Source organism: Mirounga angustirostris, unplaced genomic scaffold (genome assembly GCF_029215605.1).
Source record: "Mirounga angustirostris isolate CCGP_5_RB_7025 unplaced genomic scaffold, mMirAng1.0.hap1 SCAF_12, whole genome shotgun sequence".
Taxonomy (NCBI): Eukaryota; Metazoa; Chordata; class Mammalia; order Carnivora; family Phocidae; genus Mirounga; species Mirounga angustirostris.
This window is the reverse complement of record NW_026991720.1, coordinates 35,784,425-35,800,171: the sequence shown is the minus strand read 5'-3', so window position 1 is coordinate 35,800,171 and position 15,747 is coordinate 35,784,425. Positions and strand designations below refer to the sequence as shown.

The following is a 15,747-nucleotide window of genomic DNA, read 5'->3' as shown; positions in this document are numbered from 1 at the left end:
CAAGTGGCCCCAGAGTGTATAACTTAATAACCTTAATGTGAACAATAGAGTTTGAATATATATAAGAGTGGGGAGGGTTAGGGAAATATGCACAGAGACTAGTATGAGAGAAAGAAACTTGTAAAACCTCAAAACACCCACTGATTTCTTTGTGCTACTGAAGGATGAGGCCCAGAGCTGAGGACCCTTACTTTAGCAGGATTTGCAGATATCTAGTGTCAGGTCTTGGACTGAGTAGACAGACAATAGTGGGCTCCATTGCTATACATAATAAATAAAGGGTATCTGCAAGGTGAGAGAGCCTTCTAGAATGGGGGAAGCTGAGCAGTGTCTAATCATCTGTATTAAGATGTTAAAATGCCAAGTTAAGAAAACAAAAAATCCTGGTGTTCCAGATCTTTAGTTCTCTGTGTAATTACCTGGAGTAGGTTGGTTGGGATAAATCAGAGAAAAGGCCTGAGTTCTTTTTCTAGGCCTTCACAGAGCAGATTCCAGGAAGAGAATGGCTGTAAGATCAAAGTGTTTGAATCCACTGGAAACTGAAGAAATTCAGAGTAGGAAATTGCAATGAAAATTTAGGTCCCTGAAATGCTCAGAAACATAGAGAAGGCATTACATTTAATCTTGAGTTTTACTTAAACCTCAAAGGACAGTATGACAGCTATAATTTTGGTCTTTCAAGCAGCACATCATTGGCAGTAGTCGAACCAGGTAGGCTGACAGCCCAATGAGCCAGTAGCCATTTGGCCCTGCTGCTAATCATTTGACTGCATAGAAATAACAACAGGAATTTAACCAGGGAGGGCAGTTTGAATCACTTCCTGGTTATATGCCATTCAGAATATTTTCCTAAAAGTGTTTCAGTTCCAGAGAAGAGAAGAAGTAGTAATAGCAAGCATCCTATGACTGCTGAGAGAAATCTAGGGTTACTGGTCTTATATGATATTTATTTTTCTTTGTAAAGAGCAATGAGATACCTTTGTTATGAAGATAAGTGAGATCAGCTACCATGTACCATTTATATCTTAAGTTACAATTTTTTTTTTGAACCAGCCACAGGGACCTGTTAAAACTGGAATTTAAATACAACTGCAGGGAAATAATTATCTCAAGGTGAATTGCTTATGAGGGCAATTGCAGTTTGACATGGGCGTGGGGTGGTTTATGAGTGTAGAGCCATACAGAATGATTCTACCTTGAAAAAATGAAGTGGTTAGCTGCCAATTCTCTTTATGTATTTGATGTTACTGATCCTAGCAAGATAAGAATAAAAATTGGGCATTTATACACACCAATCTGGAGAAAGAGGCCTTTAAATTACCTTTCAGGCTGTGAGTTTAATTGAACTTCCCCATTTATTTCATACTAATGACAGCAGGTTTGCTGGGTGATGTCACCATTCTTTGAAAGCTGCTTTATTCTTCCTAACAGTGCAGGTCCTGCATTCTTCATATTTAGAGTGCATTCCCAACAATAAGTAATGCTTATCTGTAAATTGGAATGCACCAGAGTCCTATTTGAAGGCCAGCCTCACTGACATTCTGGCAGATTATAAGAGGAGAATGTATGTTTTATGCTCATATAGCTTTTTGAGGAAATGGGCTATATACAGAGAAGTTATGATTATGGTTATGCTCATTTATTTGTCAAGTGCTAAGGAATACATTTGACAAAACAAAAAAAGGAAGATTAAGACAATATGCCTGTCTCATAGACGATGTTACTACAGGAAAATAAAACTTCTATGAATCCTCAGGCAGATATATCCCATTTTTTTAAATCAGTTGAGTACTAGATTAAGTTGTTTAGATATTCACGTAAAGCTCCCCCCCACTGAAATTATTTATTGTCGTTATCAGTTCAATATAATGGATGTTTACTCTTCAGAGAGAATGCTTCCAGTAAAAAAATTCCAGAATCGCAAAGCAATATTCTTTATCCATGTCTGGCTTTCCTGGAAGTCATATTTCCATCCAGGTACATATGCCTTTTATGCAAACAGTCTTTTCAAATGTTGCGAAGATTTTTTCACTTGATAAGCTCTCTCTCTCCTGGCTGGAACATGCCCTGAAACAGTCTTGCCAATTCTATTGGAATTTATTTAAACAAACATTGATATAGTACTGTTGTAAGCCCTTTAATAAACACTTATAATTTCAGCCTTCATGATGATCCTTTGAGAGCGGCACTGTAATTATTCTCACTTTACAGATGAGGAAATTGAGGCAGGTGCTGCTGGGACTTTATCAGAAATCTATTTGATTAAAATGCAGAAAGTCTAGTTCCATAATCCAGGTGCTTAACCGTTATGCTATGCTCTTTCGTATGGAGCATAAACTGAGTTTCTTCTTACCAATGATATGCCATTTTTAATTTTAAATTTCTACTTTCTCAGAAACATCCATCTGTTTCTTTGACTTTTTGACTTTTTCTCTACTTCTGTCACCAGTTCTAAAAGCTAACTTTTGAGTGATGGTACAAAAGCCTTATTGCACATGTGTAACAGTGGTCAGATCTCCACTGGCAGGCCACTGCTCAGGTGGCCTGACAGACTGTAGGACTCCTCCATCCTGTCCTTTCAACACATGTAATTCAAATTGTGCCTCATCAAAATTATAGATTACTGCATGCCAGGAACCCAGATCACTCTACAATAGTCAAAACCATGTATGTTAAATCTATAAGTACCAAGATTTTATTACAGTCAGTGCTTAGGGCTAGTGGAATATTTCATTCTCTTAAATATTTTCTGGCTGCCCCCACCTCAAAGACACACAGGTGCCATCTTCCTTTGTATAATTTCTTTGTGTAATATGGAAAAATAGTTAAGAGGACTCTTTTATGCTTGGAAAATGTTACGCTGTAACCTCTTGCCAGGTAGATGTGAAGTACATTTCCAAGGAAACTTACTCATCTACTTTCATCTATATCTCTATCTCCTTCTTTCTCTTTTCCCCTCATACCACTTTGTTCTTGTTTGTACACAGTATTTATATTTATCCTAACTCAGTCTAAGTATTTGTGTTATCCTAACTTAAGATATAATCTGATGAATTTTCCCAATTAAAAATTAATTACTTTCTTTTTTAAAAAGATTTTATTTATTTATTTGTGAGAGAGAGAGAGATTGAGCACAAGCACGGGGAGTGGCAGGCAGAGGGAGAAGCAGTCTCCCTGCTGATCAAGGAACCCAGTGCGGAACATGACCCCAAGATCCTGGGATCATGACCTGAGGTGAAGGGAAATGCTTAACAGACTGAGCCACCCAGGCGTCCCCAAAATTAATTATTTTCATAGCTAGGATTTTAGATAAAAAATTCAGGAAGCAACCTTCAAAAATACATGGTTTTGGGCGCCTGGGTGGCTCATTGGTTAAGCGACTGCCTTCGGCTCAGGTCATGATCCCTAGGTCCTGGGATCGAGTCCCACATCGGGCTCCGCCTGGTCTGGGGGGAGTCTGCATCTCCCTCTGCCTGCCACTCCCCCTTCTTGTGCGCTCGCTCGCTCTTGCTCTCTCTGTCAAATAAATAAATAAAATCCTAAAATACATAGTTTGTAAAAGACATTCATTTAGAATCATGATCTACACAAAGAAAACTTAAAAAACTGTGTAGGAGAAGTGATCTCTGTTACATGAGATCAATGATCAGTTGCTTTTTATTTCTTTAGTAACTTCTCCATTCTCAATTCTTTACTACTCACCAATATATTTTATACCAGAAGGCATATGTTTTAACAATTTTTTTGTAAAAAAGGTTGCCTTACTTTATATTTGTGATATAGTTAGATTGTTTAGGCTCTTGCTACACTGGACACTGCTCATCTAATGCTTTTGAAAATAGCTTGAGTGGTGTCTTTTACTTTAATCTTTTCCTTTTTCTCTCTCTCTCTAAGGGAATGAACTGAATGAGAGTTATAAATTAGCCTCCAGCAAGTCAGTAATTCCCTAGCATGTGATTTACTCTGGAGCCTATTAATGCAGGTTGCTGTGTTCTGGCCTTGGAAAATCTGATTCAGTAGGTTTAGTTTGGGACTCTGAAATTGACACTTTAGTAACCACTCCAGTAATTCTGATGTTGTTGCTCCTCCGAACACTTTTTAAAACACTGCTTCATAGTGTTCAGTGTTCAGTGCTCAGTCTCCTCTACAATATCATCTCCTAAAGAGGTTCTACCATAGGATACGTCAGCCAGCATGTCAACTGAGTGCCAGAGAAGAAAAGAATAGCTTGATTTAATATGAAATTATCTTTTGTCAGTGATGAAAATATGACTGTATTTGTAAATAGTTTATCTCCTCCTGATTTCTGAATGTAAAGAGGATGGGGTAGAATAGTTAGAGAAAAACATGTAGCAATTTATTTTCAGTATCAGTATTAATATTCCTCCTCCAAATATTCTATGTGACTCTTGCATTTTGAGAATTTATTAAGATCCTGTTAAACAAATACATATTCTGTCTGCAATTCACTGCCTAAAATAAAAACACATTAAGTACCATTTTGATCCCTACCTCCCCAAATTACATAGGCACACCTCTAACTCCATCTGAAGACATATGACACAAATTTCCAAATGCATGTTTAATAGCAATTTAATTCAACCTGCTGATAGCACTTATAATCCACAGTGGTTAATGTGACAGCAGTGACCCACGTTAACAAACGAAGTGTAAAGGGAGGATTAGGAAAGGAAAAATGTTGTACCTTTGGCATGTTCAGTGATTCAATCTAAGTCTTTTAACATGGATTGTACTTTTTTGCCTCCATTTCTCTGTTTCCTTAGCACTTAACTCTTTCCTTAGAGTTCTCATTGGATTAGGAATAGAAAATAATGAAACAAAATGTTTGTTTTTAAAAACACATGATGCATAAATGCGGTTTTGACTTGATCACTTTAGTCATAAAATATTTATCAGACGATTCATAATTTATTAATTACTTTTTAAAAATCCATGCCCTTCACCAAGAAACCTTTGTGTAATAAAAATACATTAAAACATTTAGCAATAACAGACAGCATTGTCAAAATACAAATAAAGACTAAACACCTGTGAGGACTGTAGGCCCAGGCCTGTCTCTTTAGATAGGTATTCCTGGAGCTAATTACTTGGTGCCCTGTTGATTGCTGTCTAGCATGCCAAGTCTCTATTTAAATCAGTTGATTAGAGAATCTTATTGTAGGGATTCAAAACAATTGGCCATTTCTGTATCTTATGTAATTGCTGGATCTTACATAATTAAGTGAATATTTTAAAAAACCAGCATATTCTGTAGGTCATGAATGAAGCTAGGATTGTGTGGGTGGATCAAAGGAAATCCATCATTGTCAATGGAGTAGCAACTCAAAATGTGAGACCTGACAATGGTAGGTTAGTAACATCCTCCTTGCATGTGAGGATTATACACCACCGAAGCCCTCCCTCCTGGTCATTGAATGTGATTCATCCAACTTTTGTCACTAACCAGCTCTGTGACCTTGGAGGAATCATTTAACTCCTCTATTGAGGGCCAAAAGAAACTTGGGTAGCCATGTGAAAGAACTTTTGAAAGTTCTATAAAAAATACCCTTTTGGGGCATAGAAAAGACGTCAATTTATTATGGTCTACAAACTTAGAAAATTGCTAGGAATTCTGGACCAGGGAAAGACATGAAAAACATGGGGAAAATACCAAGGAATCTGTAAAGCAAGGAAACTTAATAAAGTCATAATTGTGGAAACCTTGTAAAATTCTCCTTTCAAGTATACTACATGTCTACTGAGTCACAAAAATCTTTAACTAAAGAAATAATACATGTTTATATAGTGTCCACTGTATGCTTGACACTTTTCCAGTTCTAGATATTTAATGAAAGCTAGGTTTCAACTCTTGAGAAGATTGGTTAATTTGCTGTTTTGTCTAGTACCTAGCATTGGAGAGGGACCTCTTAGAAGTGCAATTTCAGGGTTAATAAGACTTAACATAAAATTTTAGCTCCTGCTCATTCCTACTGGTGTTTCATTATCCAATACAGTAGAATTTCAGTTTTCTATTTTAAGACTTTAATCTCTGGCAAGATTCAAATCCTCTCAGGATTTAGCTTGTGTGAGTTTCTAATGCTTTCTGAAAAAAGTCTCTATAGCAGGAAGAAAGCAAGAAGCCCTTCCTTGAGAGTGTCTAATATAGAAGAAAGGGGTCAGTGATCAGAATGGAGAGTGACTTAGAATTCCAAATTGGGGAGAAAGAATACAAAGTACTCACTACTTGAAATGAGAAAGGCAGATGATATGAGTGCGGAAGGTGAGGTATATAGGAATAAAAAACTGACGTTCAAAGACCAGTTGTTATAAATTTCTTTAGGCTCCCTGCATTTATGTTATACACAGAATAACCTCCTAAGTATGGCTCTTCAACTTAAATATATTTCTCAGTTTTGTCTGTTAAGGAAAACATTCATTCTAAGTTTTCCTTTTTAAGGAAAGCAGAGAAAAGCAATAGGGGTGGCTGAAGGTAAACCCAAAGCTATTAATTTACCAGGAAAAAGAGAATATTATTCTATAATGAGCTTAACATTAAATATAGCATTAATTTAGTAAATACATACTTGGCAACTATCTTATACAAGCAATAGACAAATGCTAAAGTAAATATATTATTATATATAAATAAGATGAAGATGAGCGCTACTGATAAAAATACAGAAGGGGAAGATAAGGGGATTGGAAAGCCTGGGGCATGGTTGTTGGTGGTGGATTATTTTATATGTTATTATTTTATATGGAATGTCTAGATAGATCTCTAAAATAAATTGATATTGGAGTAGAGACTCAAAGAAAGTGGTGGAGGGAACTGTGCAGATAGGTAAGTGAAAAGCTTGCCAGGCAGAAAGAACTGCTAAGTGCAAAGGCCCTGAGGCAAGTGCATGCTTAGTGTGTTCAGGGAATGAAAAGGAAGCATATATGGATGGAGTAATGTGGTAGAAGATAAAAGTAGGAAGAAAGAAGGTTCATGAGACAATGGGGTCCTGATTACTCATACTTTGAGGACATCATAAGGACTTTGGGCTTTCTTTGAAAGTGAAGAGAAACTATTGGAAGGTATTGATTATCACTCTGGCTACTTTGTTGGGAATAGACTGTGGAAAGGCAGATGGATGCAGAGAAACCAGATTGGAAACAATGATGATTTGAATCAGGGTGGAATAATGGAGGTAGTAAAAGCTTGTAAAAATGTCAATGAATACATTTGGTCAATAATTCATGACAAATATTAGTTAGCAGGTACATAAACCAAACAGAATATTTTCTGCTGGAGAAATAGTAAATGGGACAAATTCTGTGCCTGCAATCAGTAAACTCATAGCTTAATGGAGGTAAGCATGTAAACACATGCTTTTATCTTATCTTTTAAACACATGATTTTCATGTCTTATATGATAATCTAATCTAATACAAAGGAAAGAGTGATTACTTTTGCCTAGGGAATGGGAAACATCAGCAAAGACTACCCAGAAGAAAAGATACTTGAGTTGGGTCATGAGGAAGGAGCACAGGTTTGTTAGAAGACAGAGGAAGATAAAGAAAAGGCCTTGCAGACAGAGGAAACAGCACAGGCAAAGGCACAGGGGCATGAACAGCATGGCATATTCAGGGGCTGTGAGTAGTTTTGTATGACTGTTTGCATTTATTGAAGCCAGGAGTGGTAGTAGATAAAATTGAGGAAATGTGGAGCAAGGAGCGAGATGATGAGAAAATTTGTGTATGTGCATGACAAGGGGTTTGCGTATTATTAGCAAGATTATGGGGAATCACAGAAAGATTTTATGCAAGGAAGTAGAATCAGCTTTATAGTCTAGAAATATCAGAAGTCTTCACTGATAGGAGCATTTCCATTCAACTTTAATTATACAGTTAGATTTTGGTAACAGCAGTATATAGTAAAAATATTGTACATATCCTTTTCAAACATCTTAATAAGCAGTTATTTGTTGAGACTTACTGTGTGGGGCACTGGGGAAAGGGCCTTGCTCACATTAATTCATCAGATATTCCCTAATGCCCAGTGAGGTAATTATTATTGTTATGACTTCTTTTTAGAGCTAGGAGAACCGATGCTTTGAGATGTTCAGCAACTCACCCAGATCATACATAGCTAGTGGTAGATGGGGGCTGCACTGGACTTCAGCCCAGCATCATGGGCTGTGCTTTGAACCACTCCAGATGCTGCTTTAATGTTCTTGAAAGGGCAGCAAAGGTTACTAGAAACAGGTCTCTTTTAAAGACTGCTTACATTAAATTGTTTGCAATAGACTGACCTAAATTATAATTTCTTAATTTAATTATGTATGTTGCAAAGAATAAAAAGAAATGAATAATGTTCCACATGGTAGGAATGAATTCATTCAGAGTTGAGAAGGAATTTACACATGGATTTGTTAAGTAGTGCAGTTTTCATTAGAGCTTCCTGGCATAAATTTTGACTTGCAAAGATAGGCATCCAAATATTCTTGGCTATGTCCACTCAAGCCAGCAAAGATTTTTTGAATGCTGTTTTTCCACTTCTTTACAAACTGTTCTATTGATGGTCTGTAGAATTTAGCTGCAGTCTAAGATATCCAGGCCTGCTACTCAATACAGTGGAACTTTACTGCCTATAGAAATTCAAGGGGTAAGGACTGGGGTTGGAGGGAAGGGGAGAAAAGGACTCTCAGAAGTTTTAATCCCTTTGGTAAGATTTTATTAGGAGCTGTGATATAATTGCTGATACTTTGGATTTGCTATTAGTAATCCTTTCAAATGTATTCTATATTGGCAAAAAAAAAAAAAAAATCCAGACTCAAAATTTCTTAGAGAATTAACAGGTTATCTGGAGAATGTTCAGAAATGTAAAATCAAAGATCAAGTTCAAATGTCCCTGGGTTATAGTTTCTAAAAAGCAGATCAGTTGGATACAATGGGTGATTTCATGCTGAAAGATAAAATTCCTAATCCACTGGCAAAAATCTCTGTAAACAAATATCCCAGACAAGTTCCCCAATGCATTAAAAAATAATAATAAATATAAGAAAAATATCTAGATTGCTTTGAAAAGGTTGTTGAAGAGAATTTTGAATACTTAGGGAGACCAATCATGCCTTGAAAAAGTGGAGTTAAAGGTTAAATTTAGTTTAATTTTTCTATATTTCAGTAATAAAGAAAAGGAAGAAAAGCTCATTCAAAATGTTATTTAGACCATAATAACAAGTTACCATTTACAGTATCATGACATTCTTGGTAATATAGGTAAATTTTGACAGCGTACCAATCTCTTAATATTTACTAGCATGTGTTGCTGTCTAACCTTTAACATACTGTATACTGTAATTAAATTACTTTTAATAAGCTCTCATTTTACTACTATCTTATATTATTCTTGCAGTAGTTAGCTCAGTCCTTTCAAGGTTTCAGCTAGTTCAGCAAATCTGCCTGTGGATTAAAGGCTTTCGTCCTCTGAAAAGGGAAAGTTTTTACCTGGCTCCATGCCCTGTGTTATTCAGACATTAGCAGTAGTTTGCTATGTCACTCCTCGTTGCTCTGAGGTTAAAACTGCTTTTGTGGAGGCGGTTGGCCAGGGTCTCTTGTAATTGTTCTCTTCTCTGTTGTTATGGAGATGCAGCTCACACAGTTTTCTTTCCTGCTTACTTTATCATGCTTCATATCCAACAGCAAGTAAACAACCAATTTGGTGACCTACTTAGGTCTGCCAGCATGAATTCACAGACTTCTATTATTTAAGGTGTGTGATCACTTGAATCTTCCCCTGTGGTCTAGCTTTTTATTTCCATCATCCTTACATTTTCAGTCTGTTCCTTTTAAGTGGCTTCCTTTGGTGTAAATACTTTGTTCAATGCCTTCTGCTAAGGAAGAAGTAGTAGATTGGGTACGTATCGTAGGCTGAGGAAGTGAATTTTAGATTTTTTTTTATTCTTATGTTAATCCCCATACATTACATCATTAGTTTTAGATGAAGTGTTCCATGATTCATTGTTTGTGCATAACACCCAGTGCTCCATGCAGAATGTGCCCTCCTCAATACCCACCACCAGGCTAACCCATCCTCCCACCCCCCTCCCCTCCAGAACCCTGTTTGTTTTTCAGAGTCCATCGTCTCTCATGGTTCGTCTTGAATTTTAGATTTATCGCTGTGGACACAATCCCAAAATCCATACTAATTCAAGGGCACAAAATAGTACAGCATGCCAAAACAATGCCCTCACGTTGTCAGGTACACTGACACCACTTCTCACAAATCTAAGCTGCTGAAGAAACAAAGGGGCAGGAGGAAATAAATTTGGTAGTTTATTGTTTGACCTTGCTTACTATCAGGATGAGAGGGAAGAACGCATATGAGATTGAGTTATAGTATGCTGAAGAGGAAAAAAAAGATAGGCTTTGGACAACATTACATATTGAAAAGAAGGTATGTAGTTTTCGGGGGCACCTGAATTCAAATTTTGGTTCCATGGAAGATGCTGTTGTGCCCTGCCCAGAATCCTATTACTAGATTGGTACACCAGCCCTCAGTTTCAGAGTTGGCTGCAAACGGCTCATAGCAGGCCCCAGAGAGCTGCCTCATCCAAGAAGTTATGCCTATTTTCCACCTCCAGGTGGCCCACATGCAGTGACTAATGCAGAGGAACATTAAGCCGCTTTGCCCAAGGTTCGGGTCAGTTCTGCAGTGTGCTTAATCCTCCAGTACCCTCATGGATCGGGCCAAGGTTAGACTTAACCTGTGACACATCCTTGCTGGGCTCTCTTTCTCCTTCCCTGCATCCCTCATGCAACTACAGGTGTCTCCTGAGAGCACTCCTGCAGTAAATTCCAAGCATCCAGATCTCTGTCACAGGCCCTGTTTCTAGGAAGGCCAATCTAAATTCAGCTTGATTATCATTAATTTTGTGGTGTATAAGCCAGGTGCTTGGTCTCTACTAGCCTTAGTGTCCTCCCTAGTGAAATAAGCTCTAAAATTCTATTTTCAAGAGAGGCAAAAGCATTGGGTCTTTTCTGTTAGCAGGTCCTTTGTGATGCACATGTTCTGTGGATTCTTTAATGCTGGACATCTTTGATATTTGAAGCAGATTGTTAATGACTAAGTCATCATTCAATTCCCATTTTATTCCTTAGCTACTTTTTTCTTCTGCCTTTGAGTGTATCCACTCTGCATTAAAGCAATGCAGCCATGGATGTATTGATGATTCCTAACTACTGGAGTTTGCCAACCATATTGGCCCTGTTACTGGGGAGGAGGTAAGTGTTCTCATCTCAGATGTTTTTTAACTCTGGAAAATTATTGAAGAAACAATTCACTTTCTTTTTTTATCCTGCATGATCATTAAAGAATGCACAAAGGGAACCTCTCATGATGGAAAGAAATCCAGCAAATCATCTGAATTAGCATCCACATACAGGCTTGTTGCACTATTGTGTGATTAAAAAGAATTACATCCCCCCAAGAAAAAAAAGGCTAGTAAAATATTGGAAGAATATTAGAAGAATATTGTTAGAATTAGGAGAACAGATAACCTTCTGGATACTTTCTTTCCAAGACAGGTTCTATGCTATCTGGTTAAAATCACAGTGTAAGTTACAACAATACAATTCAGTTCAAATTCTTGTCAATCAGAATTCTCCCTAGTGAATATTGTGAACATATGTCACTTGATATCATCTCTGATTTTCAGTAGTCTCCATATGAGAATTTTGAGAGTGGAATTGTAACAGCTTCAAGCACAATCTCAGGCAACACAACAACCTTGAAGGCTACTGGGAAGTGTGCAGAGATCTCTGGCTGGTACAGGATAATCAGATACACAGCTTCTTGTTAGATAACAAGAAGGAGGCTCAGTTGTGTGCATCTGGACCTCCAAAAAATGCATGAGGTCCAGAATAAAGATCACAAGGAATATTGGAGATGACTCACTTGAACAGAAAAGCAATTTCTTCAGAAACTGAAGATAATATGATAGACACAGATGCATATACAATTAAAAAAAATACATGGTCCATACATGCACAAAAACCCCTTTTGGGGTTAGTAGATTAAAAATGTCTAAATTGCTTTGAAACTTCATAGGCATTTCAATTTTTAAAGAATAGAAGAATATCTTATTGACCCCTTACAAGTCAACATATTTACATATTTGATTTTTTTTAAAGATTTTATTTATTTATTTGTCAGAGAGAGAGAGTGAGCATAAGCAGTGGGAGAAGCAGACAGAGGGAGAAGCAGGTTCCCCGCTGAGCAGGGAGCCCGATGTGGGACTTGATCCCAGAACCCTGGGATCATGACCTGAGCCGAAGGCAGATGCTTAATGACTGAGCCACCCAGGCATCCCTACATATTTGATTCTTGTTACCTATTACTGCTGTAATTGCTCCTGGACTAACCACCCAATAAAATTTAGACGAAGTGTAGTCTTATAGAGTGTGCTGGTTTTTCTGTATTTACTTCTCTCTCCAATCCACTTTCTACTCTTCTTTGTGCCTAAGGATATTGAACCCTGTAGAGTGAGTAACTAGAGATCTTTCCCTTCTGGTTCCAGGTGAATTGGACCAATGTGAGGCACTGACAAAAGACAGGAGGGTGGGAGGAGAGAAAGGCTGGGCATTACTTCCACTGCTCCCTCTTTGGGTCTCCAGTCTGGCAGAGGCTACCTGATCCATGACTACAGCTCATGATGAACAATTCCTCTTGTGTGGCTATAGCTCCTACTAGACTCTTGTAACATCATTTTCTCCCTTTACCATTCAGGTGGTGGTTTCCTGCTGTGGCTAGCTGCTGCAGGTGACTCCTCTATAATAAATACTCCCTTATTTAAATCCTCTTAGCAATCCTACTTGAATGTACCTTGTTTCTTGCCAGGCCCCTTACTAATGCATGAATTCTTCTATTCAGACCCTATTAAAATTAGGAGCTCTAAGTCTTCTTCAGATGCCCACTTATAGGGACAGGGATCAAAGTGCAGAGTATAAAAGGAAAGATAACTGATTTCATCATAAGTATGTTGAGAAGAGAATCATTCTACCCCATCCTCCATACACACCTCCTTGCTTACATTTCTCCAGCCTTCTTTCTTACTTCCTCACTTTCTCCAATACATGGAATGTGTCCCTGCCTCAGTCTTCATACCTGCTCTTTCCTCTACTGAGTCATCTGAAATATCTGGTAGAAGAGTGTTTGGTTTGCCTCCTCACTTTCTTTAGGAATTTGCCACAAAGTCACATTTTCATCGAGGCCTTTTCTGTTCATTGCAGTTAAGATTGCAACCCTGACTCTATCCCTGCACCTTGCTTATTTTTAATCACTGGACTTATTTCCACCTGACATTATTTATTTATGTATATATAGTCTCTGTCTTCTCACTAGAATTTTTTTTTCTTTTGGTAGGGTATGAATGATACGGTGGTATTTGCAGCACCTAGCACAGTTTCTGGCACATATTAGTAGCTCAGTTTTGTTTTGTTTTTTTGAATGACTGAATAATGAGAAGAAAAACATAATAAGATGAAATGAAACATCTATATTCTCTTTTCTATGAGGGCATCATAAGGACTAATTCATCTAAAGTTACTTAGAACTCCATAAAGAGGGGAGACAAAAATACCTCAGTTGTAATTAAGGTTTTCTCATCATATCTTATGAAAACTACTTTGATTTGAAGATGAAACTATAGGTTGAGTTCTTCAAGCAATTTTAAAAATATTATTTCATTATATTATACATTCTTCTAGGTAAATCCAAATAACAAAAACCCTGCTAGCTGTAGGTCAGGGCTAAAATGTACTGTAGGTAATGACATGAAGTGCAGAGATAAGGACATAACACAGAATCCTGATTCAGACTTAACAAGTAGAATTTCCTCTCAATTATGAAGAGGCGACAGTAGATAAGTAGGGAATTGGAGAAACTCAGGAACAGAAACCACATCAAAGTCATAGGATAGTAAAAATGTAACACACTGTGGCTCCATTAGACAGATGCGAATCTACTTGATTTTTAAACATTCCAGTGCAAGAGAGTCACAGTTTTCAGTTTTTTCTATTTAAGAGCTAAAGAGTCTTACTTCCACAATGTTTTCTTTAACACTTGCTTACATTCCCTATGACATACACTTGTTTCATTTCATCGTATGTTCAGAAAGTATATGTAAATGTCAGTCACTATCCTTGGTAAAGTAATCCTATTTGGTTATATCATTTATTTACCTCATTTACCTCCATTTATCATTCAACCAAAATAGAACCTGCTACACTTAGTAGGTGCTCAAATTATCATTTGTTGAATTGAGTTCAATTTCTTATCTTCATAGTTGTTTCTTCCACAACCCTTTTATTTTTGCTTTTGATTTTAATGTCTCACTTTTTAAACACATACATTTTTGTTTCAATCTAGCCAATCAAAATACCCTGTCTTCTTTTCAAATTTAGGAAGCCTAATATTTGGTTGAAATCTGACAAGACTGAGTATACTTACTATTCTCAAAAGTGTTGAGACAGTGGTTTTCAAATCTAGCTGCACTTTTAGAATCATTTGGGAAACATTTACTGCTTCCCAGACTCCAAACCCAAAGAAACCTGTTTAATTTGTCTTTAATAGTGCCTGGACATTGTTTTGTTTTTTTTTTTTTTTTAAGATTTTAATTATTTATTTATTTGAGAGAGAGAATGAGCAAGAGAGAGCACAAGCCAGGGGAGGGGCAAAGGGAGAGGGAGGAGCAGACTCCCCACTGTACAGGGAGCTCCACAAGGGGCTCCAGCCCAGGACCCTGAGATCATGACCTGAGCTGAAGGCAGACATTTAACAGACTGAGCCACCCAGAAAGCCTGGACATTGTTTTAAAAAAACCCACAAACTTTCCCTACAATGATTTTGTGCAACTAAGGACTAATGCCACTGCCTTAGAGGACCCAGGTTTGTAGATTTATTTTTGCATCAACTTGCAGCAGACTTGTTTAATCTGAAAGGACCCCGATAACAAGATGACCCAGTGGGCAGACAGTATTACAGATAGCCGGATGCTTGTCCAGATATCTTGAATCTCTGTATGTCATATGGATGCAGCCATATGTTATCACCCAACAAGGAGGATTAGCTGGGAAAAATATGAACATATTTATCTCTGTCAGAGTGGGAGGAATTACACAATTGCTGGAGTTTATCTTTGACTCTCTGAAGAATAGGTCACACAGTTTTAAGCCAGCCTTCCAGCAGAGATGGAAACATCAGACAAACTGCTTATCTGACATACCCATAATAATTTAACATATCGTGCCTTTCCCTACTCTGTTGTTCATTTGTATTGCCAAACATGATAAGTGAACAAAGATAGACACACTGTTAGCATTTAAATATTACAATGATTCTCTGTCTTTATTATCTATTTTCTTTCCATCCATCTCTCTTTCTTTCTTTTCTTTACCCTGCCTCTTTTTATATCTTTTCCTCCTCCATCTTAAGGAGCTTTTATGATAATAAGGGTTATTTTTTATTATGAGCAAGTGACACTGTGATAAATTCCTCCATATGATATATGGTAGTGGCACATTGTCTTAACTCAAAAGATTAATTAAAATTGATCATAAAAGAATGCTAATTTACTGAGGCCTCTTTAATACCTGTGAATCCTCTGTTATGAGGGAAAATCACAATGATGTGTGGCAGCAGTGTCATTAGTCTTTGAGCAAAGAATCCTTTGAGTGATGGACAGCTACATGCTTCTCTTAAGTTCT

General features: G+C 37.3%; 1 long non-coding RNA gene across 1 annotated transcript in view; it reads left to right on the top strand.

Annotated features, from left to right (window-relative positions):
• Nucleotides 1-15,747, top strand: part of LOC123835379 (uncharacterized) — a 459,456-nt gene that overhangs the window by 206,401 nt on the left and 237,308 nt on the right. Inside the window, exon 7 of the long non-coding RNA XR_010406420.1 lies at nucleotides 11,143-11,265. This is a non-coding gene — a long non-coding RNA (uncharacterized LOC123835379). The remainder of the gene's footprint in view (nucleotides 1-11,142; nucleotides 11,266-15,747) is intronic.